Source organism: Dermacentor andersoni, chromosome 2 (assembly GCF_023375885.2).
Source record: "Dermacentor andersoni chromosome 2, qqDerAnde1_hic_scaffold, whole genome shotgun sequence".
Classification (NCBI taxonomy): domain Eukaryota; kingdom Metazoa; phylum Arthropoda; class Arachnida; order Ixodida; family Ixodidae; genus Dermacentor; species Dermacentor andersoni.
In genome coordinates this window covers 65,511,247-65,525,996 of record NC_092815.1, presented here as the reverse complement: position 1 = coordinate 65,525,996, position 14,750 = coordinate 65,511,247, and positions in this window count along the sequence as shown.

Below are 14,750 nucleotides of genomic sequence, written 5' to 3'. Positions count from 1 at the left end.
TTGTGTGGTGGGGGATATTGATATCTTAGTCCCTTATAGAGGTTTAATAGCTCTGAATAGCTGTTCCCGCAGTTGATCTGTGGCCCCTCTGGGGCGGTTGACGTTCCTGCTCGGCTGGTCATCCCTCGAGCTAGGCTGTCTGCCCCTTCGTTGCCCCTGATCCCTGCGTGGCTTGGTATCCAGATAATGTTATGTGTGGGTTGTCCCTCAGCGATTGGAACTCTGCTGAGGATCTTGAGCGCCGTGTTACTAATTCTGCCTCTTATATAGCTCCGGCACGCCTCTTGTGAATCTGTTAGAATGTTGAGGGATATTCCTGTTCTATAACCTTCTTCCGCTGCCAGTGCGACAGCAATTTCCTCTGCCTCGGTTATGTTAGCCACCTCGGCCGTGACTCCTGTGATTAATTCTCCTTGATTATTTACTACTACCGCTGCCGCGTTGTTTTTGTGTGCTTGTGAGTATAGGGACGCATTGGTATAGACTGTATTGTCCCGATGTCCCATCGTCTTTTCGTAAAACTCTGCCCTAGCCTGTCTCCTACTCGCATGGAGGTTTGGGTCCATGTTGCGAGGGATAGGTTGTATGCGTAGTTTCTTTCTTAGTGGGTCTGGTATTGTGGCCCTGCTACTTTGCGGTGTATTGACTGGGAAACATTTTATGTAGGATGTGTAGGTTGGAGAATGTCCCTGTCTGCAGCCTTCGCCAGCCGACTGCTTCGTGTTGTGTTAAAGATGGGTGGGGTGGTGGATATATTTTCCTTTTGCCTCCGTGATGGTTTAGTATTTCCGCGTACGTTGGTCCCACCGTCATAGTGGTATCCGGGTCCATTGACTGTCCCACTCGGCATGTAAGCTCGCGAGCTAGACTGCCGGCCCTCTGGTTACCCTCTATTCCGGTAACCAGAGGGCCGACAGTCTAGCTCGCAGACTTCCGGTTTCGGTTTTGGGCGCGCGCGTTTTGAACGCTAGCAAATCACGCCGATTGCACGTTTCTTTTTCTTTTTTGCTTCTCCAGCTCAACCGTGCGCGGTCTTCAGCGAAATCGTTTTATTATAAAGTAAAATCGATTGCGAACAATCTCCAGACTTTAAAAAGACGCAAGACTCCTTGTGAAATGAGGAAATGTTTATTTTCTTCTATATAAATGCTCGTTTCGGGCTTTTTGTGCCATCCAACGTTGTGGCACCATGTAAGCAGCAGTAGTTCCCGTAGGAAGCTCCACCAGACGACGTCAGCTGGAAAAAAAAGATTACAAGCAAGTGTCATTTTGGTATTAACATGTAAGAATTCGTGTAGAGGCGAAACGTGCGAAAGTGGTGAATATCCGTCATTACAAATAAAAGCAGTTCACTTTTACATACACTGCGTTGAAAATACCGGACTCATTCCAAACGCCGTACATATCACGAAAACATTCTATTTCCAAGCATTCCCCTCTTCCTGGGCATTATTTCCTGCACTTTAATAGCACGAATACACGGGCTACTGTGCGTTTCCAGAACTTGGCTACAACTGACGCGATAGTACGCTACGAATACACAGAGGTGGCCACAACACTGGCTCTCAATCAGACAATGCTGGACGCTCACAGAATTCCTCCTGCTCGCACTCAAGGCGAATGCATGGGTGCAAAGCCGGTCTTCAGTCGTTCAGAAGACTTCAGATTTTCGAGTTAGAGGTTCCTGGCGTTTGAGCTCCTTGGCATTATCTCTTGCGCGTTCTGCCGGCGCAAGCAACACACTCCCGCTTTATCACTCTTGGCAATTGCTTGTCGCGTTTCCGACAATCGTGAGTACCGAAAGAAGGCTTAAATGTTGTGGGGCTATAAAAATTATCACAAACATGTCGCAGTAAGATTCAGTACGCGCCAGACTAACTTTGTCACCACGGCCGAGCTGCGTTTCGCTGCGTCACGACAGGCGTGGCGAGCGTGCCTCATAAGTAACAAAAAAAAGTACCAACAATAATTTTCAACAATGTTGGGCGTCAGAGAAAGCGCCACGAACTTGTCAGTGCATGCATTAAAGCGCGAATCTTAACTGCGCACCACGGCCGAGCTGTTCTTCGCTAACCGCGTCACTGTGCTAGAAAAGTAACCCAAACAGTAATGAAGTTACTCACAATATTGTTACTCGCAATATACTGCGCACAAATTACTCAAAATATACTGCGCACAGCACCCTGGCGACTTGCGTGCCCAAAAACTACCGAAAACGTTAAAATAATATTGGGGTTCATAGAAAGCGCCGCAAACATCTCTCAGTACGATTCATTAATTCAAATTAACCACGCCACGACGGCCACGCTGTTTATCGTTAATTTTGTCACAAGTTTAGCCTAGGTGCCGTTCCGTAAGCCTAATTGGTTGAAAAGCGTCGCAGACTGTCGAACAATGTTTCTCACCTGGCAGTAGTCCAAAGGTGCAGTTGTTCCATGTCGAAGTTCAGAAGGAACGCAGGAATTCGCCTGGAGCCCACCAAACCAGGCTAAATCCAAAAATAGAAAAACAGGCAGACGGGTGACCCAAAAGGCTCAAATACGCGGCCGGTCTCTCTCGCTTCGGCGGCGTGTCTGACGAATGACGCATGCGTCTAGCTCGTCATTCGCCGATTCACCTGTCGCTAGGCAACTGAAGCCGCAAAGTTTAAATTAATTGATACGCAGATATACTTACTTTTGCCAGGAAAGAATAAAAAGAAATAAAGCAATTTCTTTTAATCTCATTTCACATTTTTTTTCGATGCTCGCGGCAGCAAACGGTCAGCGTTAATACTGTAGCGTGACGTATTTCCTGTTACCACTTTTCGCCGAGTGTCCCCTCTTGCAATATTTTTTTTTCTATGGTTTGCACTTAGAAATGGTTAGATGTTTTAATGCGACAGCATTAAGGGCCCCGTGTCGTATAAAATCCGGCGTCGGTCGGTCATCGTTGCGGCAAAAACATTTTCGTACCACCCACACCCAGGCCCTCCGTGTGGCGCAAGGAAGCTACTGAACTCATTGAATACTGAAGCTGAAATACGCAGCAAAATCGTAAAGTAAGACCTACACACAACCTGCAGACATGGTAGCGTCGGAATGTAATTAGACTATGCGAGAAAACATAATTCTGTTAGGCGAAAACTCAACCCCCCTTTCCAGCGTCTCTACCATACGCAGACCGGCCACGGCGTCCTGAATTTGCGCGCGCCGGCGCTTGAGCACATTGGAGGCCACGGAGCGGTGCGCCCAGTTACTTGCAATACCTCCAGATGGCGCTCGCCTCCGCCGCATCGTGGTCCACGCAAGAAGCCGCATTTCTACCAGAAAGCCCGACTTCGTGCATAACGTTCGCGGCCAGTGTTTCCCGGTAAACATTACGGTTACATACGCTCCAGTTACCGGGAAGCGTGAGGAGCTGTCAGGGATCTTTGAATGCTATCGCGTTCCACTCTTAAGAGGAAGCTTTAGCTCGGGTGCCTCTATCTAAATACATGTAAAAGGAGAATTCTTTTTTCTCGGCAACCACTTCGCCAAATTTGACGAGGTTTGTTGCATTTAAAGGTAAAGCCTAAAATATAGTGTCTACTGGTTTCGAATTTTTTATTATTGTTGTCAATATTTTATTAAAAAGTGACAAAAAGTGAAAATTTCCGGAAAATGAAGCTATCAAATTTACAGCTCTGTAACTCAGCAACAAAAAATGTTATCACAATTCTGTGAATTGCGTCTAATAGCACATCTAAAGCGGAAAAAATTGATATGTTACACATGAAACAAAAAATTTAGTAATACGAAAATACAGCTTTTGCAGAACCCTTGTACACAACGTTACAAAGTCAAGTAAGATATAAATTGACATTTCGAATTTGTCCGCTTTGAATGATCTGATGATGCCTTTTACAGAACCGCGATATCTGTTCTTGATGCAGAGTTATTAATTTTTAAACTTCGTGCTTCTATTTTCTTCAACCTATCGAATTTTTGAAAATCTTTTTAACAAAATTGAGGCTTTAAATGTGAATTCCGCTTCCAACTGTCACTAGAATTTTACTTTCTCTCTCAAATGCAACAAATTTGATTAAAATCCGTCCATGGGTTATCTCAAGAAAACGATAATGCGTTTTAAATCAATCAATCAATCAATCAATCAATCAATCAATCAATCAATCAATCAATCAATCAATCAATCAATCAATCAATCAATCAATCAATCAACTTTATTTCCTTTGGATAGCAGGAGTACGGGACTAAAAGCTTGAGCACCTTTACGAGGTCCCGACCCCGTTACAGTTGGCAAAACAACAGGGTGACGGTCAGTCATGCACGAAGAGTTCAAATAAATCGAGGAATATTACCTAACATCGATTAACACAAAATTTTGTAACAAAGTGCCAGACAATAGAACCCATTTAGGCATGGAGGTAGAACATCCGCCTCGCGTGAAAGAGGACCGTGGTTCGAATCCCGGTGCCGGGCAATTTTCCACCAGATTAAAAAAAATCCGCGTAACGCACTCCCTCACCAGAGCAAGATTGGCCACCCTGGTGCAGTACTTGGCCACAATCTCCAAATGGCCATATGGCCATATGAACACAACAATCAAACCCCGGCCCTCAGACCCCAGCAGCTGCGAAGCAACTGACCACGGCGGCGGTCAGACCTGCGATGCAGCAGAGGGTGCTAAGAATCCCTGGTTCCAGACAGGCCGCCATCGGAATCCGAACCTGGCAACGTTTAACGCTAGAACGTTATCTAGTGAGGCGAGTCTAGCAGTGCTAATGGAGGAATTAGAGGGCAGTAAATGGGATATAATATGGCTCAGTGAAGTTAGGAGGACGAAAGAAGCATATACAATGCTGAAAAGCGGGCACATCCTGTGCTACCTGGGCTTAGCGGAGAGACGATAACTAGGAGTCGGATTCCTGATTAATAAGGATACAGCTGGTAACATACAGGAATTCTATAGCATTAACGAGAGGGTGGCGGGTCTTGTTGTGAAACTTAATAATAGGTACAAAATGAAGGTTGTACAGGTCTACGCCCCTACATCCAGTCATGATGACCAGGAAGTCGAAAGCTTCTATGAAGACGTGGAATCGGCGATGAGTAGAGTGAAAACGATATACACTATACTGATGGGCGACTTCAATGCCAAGGTAGGCAAGAAGCAGGCTAGAGACAAGGCAGTGGGGGAATACGGTATAGGCACTAGGAATAGCAGGGGAGAGTTATTAGTTGAGTTTCCGGAACAGAATAATATGCGGATAATGAATACCTTCTTCCGCAAGCGGGATAGCCGAAAGTGGACGTGGAGGCGGCCGAATGGTGAGACAAGAAATGAAATAGACTTTATACTCTGCGCTAACCCTGGCATCATACAAGATGTGGACTGGCTCGGCAAGGTGCGCTGCAGTGACCATAGGATGGTAAGAACTCGAATTAGCCTAGACTTGAGGAGGGAACGGAAGAAACTGGCACATAAGAAGCCGATTAATGAGTTAGCGATAAGAGAGAGAGAGAGAGAGAAAATAATGCAGAGAAAGGCAGGGAGGTTAACCAGAGATAGTTCCGGTTGGCTACCCTGCGCAGGGGGAAGGGTTTAGGGGGATAGAAAGAGAAGCAGAGTGAAAGGGGGAGATAGAAAGAAAGGGAGACAAGCACGAACAAAGCGCGTACACTACAGAGCGGTAGGGAGCGTCATTCTTAGAGTCTGTCGTGAAGCCCCGTGGATCGCAAGAACCTTAGTAGCGCGAGTAATGCCTTCAACGCGGATGTTCATTCGGAGCATTGGCCTAAAGCCTGCAGTTCTGAAAGTGGACGATTGTCCAACTGGTCCAGTACTCTGCACATCACTTCTCTCTCAGCACTGTACCACGGGCAGACACAGATAATGTGTGTTAGCGTCTCGTCGATGTTACATGTGTCGCACGTGGGGCTGTTGGCCATTCCTATGAGGAAAGCATATGAGTTTGTAAAGGCAACGCCTAGCCACAGACGGTATAGCATGGTCTGTTCACGTCGTGGTAATCCAGGCGCGAGGTGCATCCGTATGTCCGGAGTCAACGAACGCAACCGACACATGGTGAAAACATTCGAGTCCCACAGGGGCAAGGTACACTCACGAGCGATAAGAGGCAAAATAGAGGAATTCCGGATCAAGCTACAGAACAGGTATTCGGCCTTAACTCTGGAAGAGGACCTTAGTGTTGAAGCAATGAACGACAATCTTATGGCCATCATTTATGAATGTGCAATAGAAGTCGGTGGTAACTCCGTTAGACAGGATGGCTGTAAGCTACCGCAGGAGACGAAAGATCTGATAAAGAAACGCCAATGTATGAAAGCCTCTAATCCTAGAGCTAGAATAGAACTGGCAGAACTTTCCAAGTTAATCAACAAGCGTAAGACAGCTGACATAAGGAAGTATAATATGGACAGGATTGAACATGCTCTCAGGAACGGAGGAAGTCTAAAAACATTTAGTCTAAAGTCTAAAAGTCTAGAACTTCACTAAAAACAGTGAAGAAGAAATAGAAATAGGCAAGAATAAGATGTGAATAAAGGGAAAAATCAGACATCCACCCGTTCGTAGCATTTCCTACAAAGGAAACCCATACGGGTTCCTCGAAAGAAAAGCCTCACAGTTGAAGAAAAATTCGTCCTGGTCCGGGACTATGAGGCTTTTCTTTCGAGGAACCCGTATGGGTTTCCTTTGTAGCAATTGCTACGAAAGGGTGGATGTCTGATTTTCCCTTTATTCATTACTTCTCTCCACCTTGCGGGTTTCCGCAGAAATACTATGTCAAAGAATAAGATGTATGCGTTAAGAGACCAAAGCCGGCAATATCATTACTAATATGGATGAGATAGTTCAAGTGGCTGAGGAGTTCTATAGAGATTTATACAGTACAAGTGGCACCCACTACGATAATGGAAGAGAGAATAGTCTAGAGGAATTCGAAATCCTACAGGTAACGCCGGAAGAAGTAAAGAAAGCCTTGGGAGCTATGCAAAGGGGAAAGGCAGCTGGGGAGGATGAGGTAGCAGTAGATTTGTTGAAGGACGGTAGGCAGATTGTTCTAGAGAAACTGGCCACCCTGTATACGCAATGCCTCATGACTTCAAGCGTACCGGATTCTTGGAAGAACGCTAACATAATCCTAATCAATAAGAAAGGAGACGCAAAAGACTTGAAAAATTATAGACCAATCAGCTTACTGTCCGTTGCCTACAAAGTATTTACTAAGGTAATTGCAAATAGAATCAGGAACACCTTAGACTTCCGTCAACCAAAAGACCAGGCAGGATTTCGTAAAGGCTGCTCAGCAATAGACCATATTCACACTATCAACCAGGTGATAGAGGAATGTGGGGAATATAACCAACCCGTATATATAGATTTCATTGATTACGAGGAAGTGTTTGATTCAGTCGAAACCTCAGCAGTTATGAAGACATTACGGAATCAGGGTGTAGACGAGCCCTATGTAAAGATACTGAAAGATATCTATAGCGGCTCCACAGCCACCGTAGTCCTCCATAAAGAAAGCAACAAAATCCCAATAAAGAAAGGCATCAGGCAGGGAGATACGATCTCTCCAGTCCTATTCACAGCGTGTTTACAGGAGGTATTCAGAGACCTAGATTGGGAAGAATCGGGGATAAGAGTTAATGGAGAATACCTTAGTAACTTGCGATTCGCTGATGATATTGCCTTGCTTAGTACCTCAGGAGACCAAATGCAATGCATGCTCACTGACCTGGAGAGGCAAAGCAGAAGGGTGGGTCTAAACATTAATCTGCAGAAAACTAAAGTAATGTTTAACAGTCTCGGAAGAGAAGAGCAGGTTACGATAGGTAGCGAGGCTCTGGAAGTGGTAAGGGAATATATCTACCTAGGGCAGGTAGTGACTGCGGATCCGGATCATGAGACTGAAATAATCAGAAGCATAAGAATGGGCTGGGGTACGTTTGGCAGGCATTCTCAGGTCATGAACAGCAGGTTGCCATTATCCCTCAAGAGAAAAGTGTATAATAGTTGTGTCTTACCAGTACTCACGTACGGGGCAGAAACCTGGAGGCTTACGAAAAGGGTTCTACTTAAATTGAGGATGGCGCAACGAGCTATGGAAAGAAGAACGATAGGTGTAACGTTGAGGGATAAGAAAAGAGCAGATTGCTTGAGGGAACAAACGCCAGTTAATAGCATCTTAGTTGAAATCAAGAAAAAGAAATGGGCATGGGCTGGACATATAATGAGGAGGTAAGATAACCGATGGTCATTAAGGGTTACGGACTGAATTACAAGGGAAGGGAAAGCAGGGGGCGGCAGAAAGTTAGGTGGGCGGATGAGGTTAAGAAGTTTGCAGGGACGACATGGCCTCAATTAGTACGTGACCGGGGTAGTTGGAGAAGTATGGGAGAGGCCTTTGCCCTGCAGTGGGAGTAACCAGGCTGATAATGAAGATTACCTAGGGGGGTATTCTGTAAGTGTCTGTTTAGTGGACATGTCCGTTGCGTCTGCTGCTGAAATTCTGTTTGATGGGCTGGGGTACGCTTGAGGTAGAGTTACTGTATATGGCTACATGCAGGAGCCATATCCCTGCGAAAACCATATACAGCAACTCTAGCTTGAGGAGGTGAAGTGCGTCTCCAGCCAAGCAGTACTTTAGCTGCAGACGAAACGGACATGTACACTATGTGTCGACACTTACAGGATACTCTCCTATGTCCAAAACGGTAGTCCTCCATGTGCATGGAGGACCAGCATTTCCACCAAAGAAATGGTGTTTATTGCGGCACGCAGGATTGCCTGCGTGCTGCAATAAACAGGCTTGCCTCAATGTAGAAACGGCTTTGCATTTGGTTGCAGAAGCGACGAAGCCAAGTGGACGCACCATCATGCATTCCTCAATCGTCTCTGCCTAAGCCAGGGCAGCGTTCTGCCTTCCGCAGCTGTCGCAAGCGTGGAGCGCATAAAAGCTAGCGGTCCTGCGGTGCAGCTGCACGCATACCGAACCGCGGCGCATACATTTGTTTGAGTTCAACAGTCTGCACACTTTACGCTACAAAACTTTGCGGTTTACCTTCTGTGTCATCTCCTGCAACGTTGAAGTGAGAGGTCCGCAAGGCTGATGATCACGCCCCTCATCGCATCCGCGTTGTGAAACGCTGAATATCTGCCACGGCGCTCTCTCGGCTCAGCAGTTGGCTAGCGTGCGGCTTCGCGCCAAGGTGCCGCTCCCGCGTATTCTTTGAGCACCGTGCGAGGAAATTTCAATGCAATGCTATTGCCTTGTTATCGCTGTCAATGCTTCACGCTTCGTGCGGTACAGTCCAATACCTTACCCCTAATTAGCACACATACTGGGGGGTGGGGCTGGAGAGTTGTAGAAGTAGGAAAACAAATGACATCACAATTAATCGAAGATGGAGGGGGTAAAATGAAAAGAAAATCGGTGAAATAAATGGCTTTGCCCCGCACTTTCCCTTTGGTCTCCTCCTCCTTGCATCAGTAGGAGGAGGGATGGTGGGAGGGGTTGATTTGGCTTTCTCCTGTTCTATGATAGTCATCGCTATTCCTTTTAAAGTGTGCCGGTGCCGCGGGCTGCAGCACGGAGAGCGCGGACCACGCAAAACGTGCGGCACATCAAACTTGCTGCTTCCATTACCGTGGCGGCTCCTCCCCACCACCGACTGCGCTTGTGTGAGGGGCAACATGCGACGCGGATTTGTCGGATGCGTTCTTTCAAAGTGCAAACGCCTCGAGCTGGCATAGGGAGCAGAGTTTCGGAGTGGAACTATAGTGCAGCCTTTCATCCAATTCACCCTCCTGTTCCGGAGAATGGAGATGGCCACAATTCTGCTCCTCCTTACTCCTCAGAATGGTGAGAGTTCGACAATTGCCACTCCTGAAGTGAATGAGCTGGTCCAGTCCTTTCTTTTAATTCCAATAAATGAAATGCTCTCTCTATATTTGAATATTATTTGCACTTGTGTGACCGGCCGGAAAAAAAGAAGCATTTTTGGATTCTAAAGTATTAACCGCGTAAGAAATAACGCTACTTTCCACTTTTTCGCACCAAAACAAACACGCTTCGTGGCATCTTGTCCCTACCGGGAGTTGTTGCCTGTGATGTTTCTAATTACTAATAATCTAAGTGAAACAAATCACAAAATAATCTTACACCGGGCCCTCAGTAGTGGGTGAGCGCAGTTGTACAAGGAAAGAAAGCAGGCAAACAAAATTAGGATAGTGATCTTCACGGTGAGAAAACGTTGCTGTCGCAGTAAATAAGTTCAGAGCCGAAGAAATCGCTTAGGCCGGCTTCCATTTCTTTTTCTAACTTTTGCTGGCATATTAATGGGCACCCTTTTAAACATGACGCGCTTTTCCAATCTCTGGGTTCTCGCGCAGGATGGAACCATTTGCAACCTCGGCGTTTTTTGCCTGCATATTTTTGTTGATGATCAAATATTATTTAGGGGGTCAACTCTAACTAAAATTTAATGTATTAAGGTGCTCTTCGAAATTTGCAATGAAGGAAGGTTTCCCGGTTATCAGAAGCATAGAGTGTGTAGGATACCCCGTTGTTTATAATTACCGCGTTATAATTACCAGTCAAGCTGCTGACGGCAGCTTTTAGCCCGGGAGGACGTTTCTAGTCTGTACTAGAAGAAGAATAAACTTGAACTTGAACTTGAACTTGAAGTAGTCACTAGTGCTTGCAAATATTCGTCAAACTGGCTATCCGGTTTACCCGGAGGGAAGTGAATCCGGTCTCGAAAACCAGTTATTCAGTTTATAAGACTGGTTGGCCGTATATTCAATATTCGGACGCGAATATTTGGTGTCGCTAATAGCTTATCCAAAATTTCGGTCCTATTGCACCTATAAATATTGCAAATATATTACAAATATATTACAAAACATTGCAAATATAAGAATACAAGAAAGAAAGAGCGGTAATTTCGGTACAAAAGTACAGAACGACAATTATCCTGCTATTCGATTATCTGACGATCTGGATACTATTAACCGAATAACCGATTATTCCAGTTATCCTGTTTTAAAATTCGAATAACCGGTGAATCGAATAACCGTAACACCAGTCTTTCCGCAAAACCGGTTTGATGTTGCTGCAATAGTAGTCACCTTTAGGTAGATACCGAAATAACCTTATTGATCAAAAATTGAGAAATGTAATAAATTGAGCAAGTCTAGTTTTGTTTAATTGGCAGATTTATCTGTCCTGTAGACTAGACTCACCCTAAATGAATGATTAGGGCTCCAGTACTATGCACAGATTCCATTTCAATTCCATTCCGGAATCTCTGGTGAGTCCCATTACATTCCTATTCAATCTACCCCGAGAATGGCGCCATCATTCCATGCCCATTCCATTTGTCTCCAGAATGTTACCATCATTCATGCCCGTTACCTTTATTCCCACCATTTCATTACCAATTCATCTGCCCACAGAGTGGTGCCATCATTTCATTACAATTCCATTCCAGCTGTTTGAAAATGTTGAATCATTACAGAACCATTTCAACTCAGTACTTGTCACTCCACGACTTTCATTGGAAGCGTTCGTCGGGGTCCGGCGGAATAGAGAGCGCCAGTTGACCAATGCACTGAGTTTGGTACAAAATTACTTGGCTGAACTCCGGTGTTAGTATCTACGAGAGCTACACGCATGGTGGTTCCTCCAGAGTTGAAAGGATTGATCTAAACACAGTCTATGCGTGAGCTCTAAGCTTGCTTCAAGTTCGCGGTTCTGGCTTCAAACGGCTTTGGGACTTTGTGAACTGATCATACTCAACAAAATATTGTGTTATAAGTGGAACAATTCACAATGACTGCGCATGTGCGCAGAAACTAATTGCTTTGCTGTGTTTAAAATACAAGGTCTTGAAAAAGTAGAACGATAAAGCGTAATGAATAATACCACAATAACATATCGAGTCACAAGCACAAAGATTAGACAAACCCACGCACGAATCATTATTCTGTGTAGTATAGCGAAACGTAAGAGTGCCAGAGCACCTAATAATAACATTAGCACTATAAGCATTCTTTGGCGAGTACCCCATCAAAATCTGCCCGTCCCGTGGCGCCTTATATCTGCAAAATAAATGAACAATTGGACAAGTTAACATATGTAATCGTTATAATATTCTAATAGTAGACAATTGTTACCGTTACAAAACATAATACTTCTGAACGGGATTCGAACCATGGACCACAGCGTACGTAAGTATTCTTTAGCGAGTACCCCAGCAAAATATGTCCTTCCTGTGACGCCTTATATCTACAAAATAAATGCATAATTGGTCAGGTTATGATAGTGTAATAGTAGATGATTGGTAGAATTAGAAAACATACAAACAAACAACGACTGGTGACGTCGCCGCGTCAAGGTCGTAACAAAAAAGAAAGTAAAGAAAGGAAAACAAAAAAATAAGGCTTTGATGTGGCAAAAAAAAAAAAAACGGTCATGACGGCATTTCGACTCAGTTGATGCGATGTATCCAAAACTAATTGCATAATTAATCAAGTTAAAACATGCAATGTTTATTATGGTGCAATTGTAGATTATTGGTAGCGATGGGCACATGCATAACCTAGCTAAATAAGTAAGCAAAAACAAAGTGAATTCAAGAAGTGTTTGCACAAATGTCTTTTCGCGAGGCGTTGACCTCACACAAAGCAGGTAAAAGGTAATGCAAGTGCTCGAACTGGTGAAAAACGAACAGACGTGACGAGAAGAGCGGGGTACATTGTCTCGTCATTTTCTAGTATTCCCCGTGTACCAGCCGCCGTCACTAACGCTATCTGAATTACGTAAGGCAAGCACAACATTATTAACCCTTCGAAAGCCGGAGAATGTAGTATATTGACGTTGAAGTTTGTCTGTAGCGCAAGATACAAAAACAACCCTACATCTTCAGCTGTACATTAGGAGGTCACGGTAAGGTACATTAGGAGGTACATTAGGTAAATTAGAAGGTCATTAGGAAGTCACGGTAAATCCTACTTGACGACGTGTTTTCAACCAAATTCGATTTCTGACCGGGTACAGACTTAGCACAACAGTTGCCCCCCTCGAACCTGTTTTGTGACCTCAAAAATCCAATCTAACCACATCGCGCACTGGTGACCCCATTCACTTTTGCTTTCAACTTCAGCGAGCAATAACTTACGTTCAATTGAAACGGCATCCCGTGTGTCAAAACCAAAATACGAAAGCTTTAGATTCATAACCTTTGGTTCGCAGGAACATTCGTACTTAATATCACCTTTGGGTTTAATTATGGTTTCATCTCATTGGGCAGTCCACTGATTTCTCAAGTCTATACGCCAGCACAAGAGCTCGCAGCTCTTTCTTTGGCGCTTGTTTTAATGCTATAATAGACAAGATACTCTGTTATCAGCTTTACGAATTACATAACAGGCTGAGTGCCACATGTTTTTGTTCTGAATTAGAATATCAGCTCAGAAATCTCTATTCGTGCACTCCTAGTATGGACAGTATAGAAAAACGCAATAGTAATGCTTCGTGCAATCACCTTCGGAAAGTGCTTGGTCTGATTTGAAACAACTTTAGTAAACAATCAGGTCGTGATTCAAATACAAGTTACGGATGATATTTCTCGTAGTCCTTCGTTAAGACAAGGCGTTCATGTAATCTGGAACTGGAGCATTATGGTGCCTAATGGGCATCGCCAAAAAGCATTCTATGAGGCCCAAGTTAAAGAATGTATTCCTAGGAACAAATTCGGAGCGAAAACACTGGTACGATTATCGTGCCCTTCAGTTCTTCGCCTCTGTTCCCTCCACAAATGCTGCGCAAGCTACCCACTCTAAACAAGAGAACGAGGGTTGTCGGAAGCACAGCACGGTAAAATGGAAAGACAGATATGACCGATTTGTGACACAGTAAAACATATTTCTCGGCGTGTCGCTATTCTTCCTTTCTTTTTTTTTTCTCACTTCTATTATCTTCAAAGGAACCAGGTCGGCTTTCCCGCATCCCTCTCACACCTTACTCATAATTCCCTTTTATTTTTACCCGCGGATGAAGCGTGATTCAGCTCGGGCCGTTCGCTTATCCCCCCTTCCTCGTCCCACCCCGCTATGTTTCAGAATCTGCGCAGATTCACGTTCACGCTTTTGATAACGCACATTACACAGCAGGGGGAGTCCAGAAGGAGTACGAGTACATGGAGGCGACGTTTCGAATAGAACGGATGGCGAGGGGCGGACACGAAATGGGAGCGTTACGAGGACGAGCAGACCCCGAGCTACATCCCCTACACACACCCTCCCCACCTCACCGCGTCCTCTCTTGGAAACGAGTTACGAGTGCGTAAGCGGGAACCCCTATCTTTTCTCAACCATGCGCGACTAAAGAGCTTGTGATTCCGCGCACGTGTTGCCTCCCGTAAGTCGGGGTCGCAGAAATCGAATAATCTCCCTTCATCTATGGCTTTCGGCCTCCCCACGATTTCCCTTGATTCTTTGCGAGGCTTACTCTCGCGCTGACAGATGTTGGTACAAGATGGCTGGAGGGTGCGATTGAGCGACGACGAGTGCCGCCTTGTGCGGTGGTTGAGAGAGATCTCTTTCTTTCTTTTTTGCCAACGAAAGGCGCACGCTTGACCCTTTAAATGTGTTTGGTGTGTCATGCTTACATTCTGGATCGGCGAGCATGGCCGTTTCATCAAGAAACGCATCTGAAATTAAACTTTACCTTGCGTCTC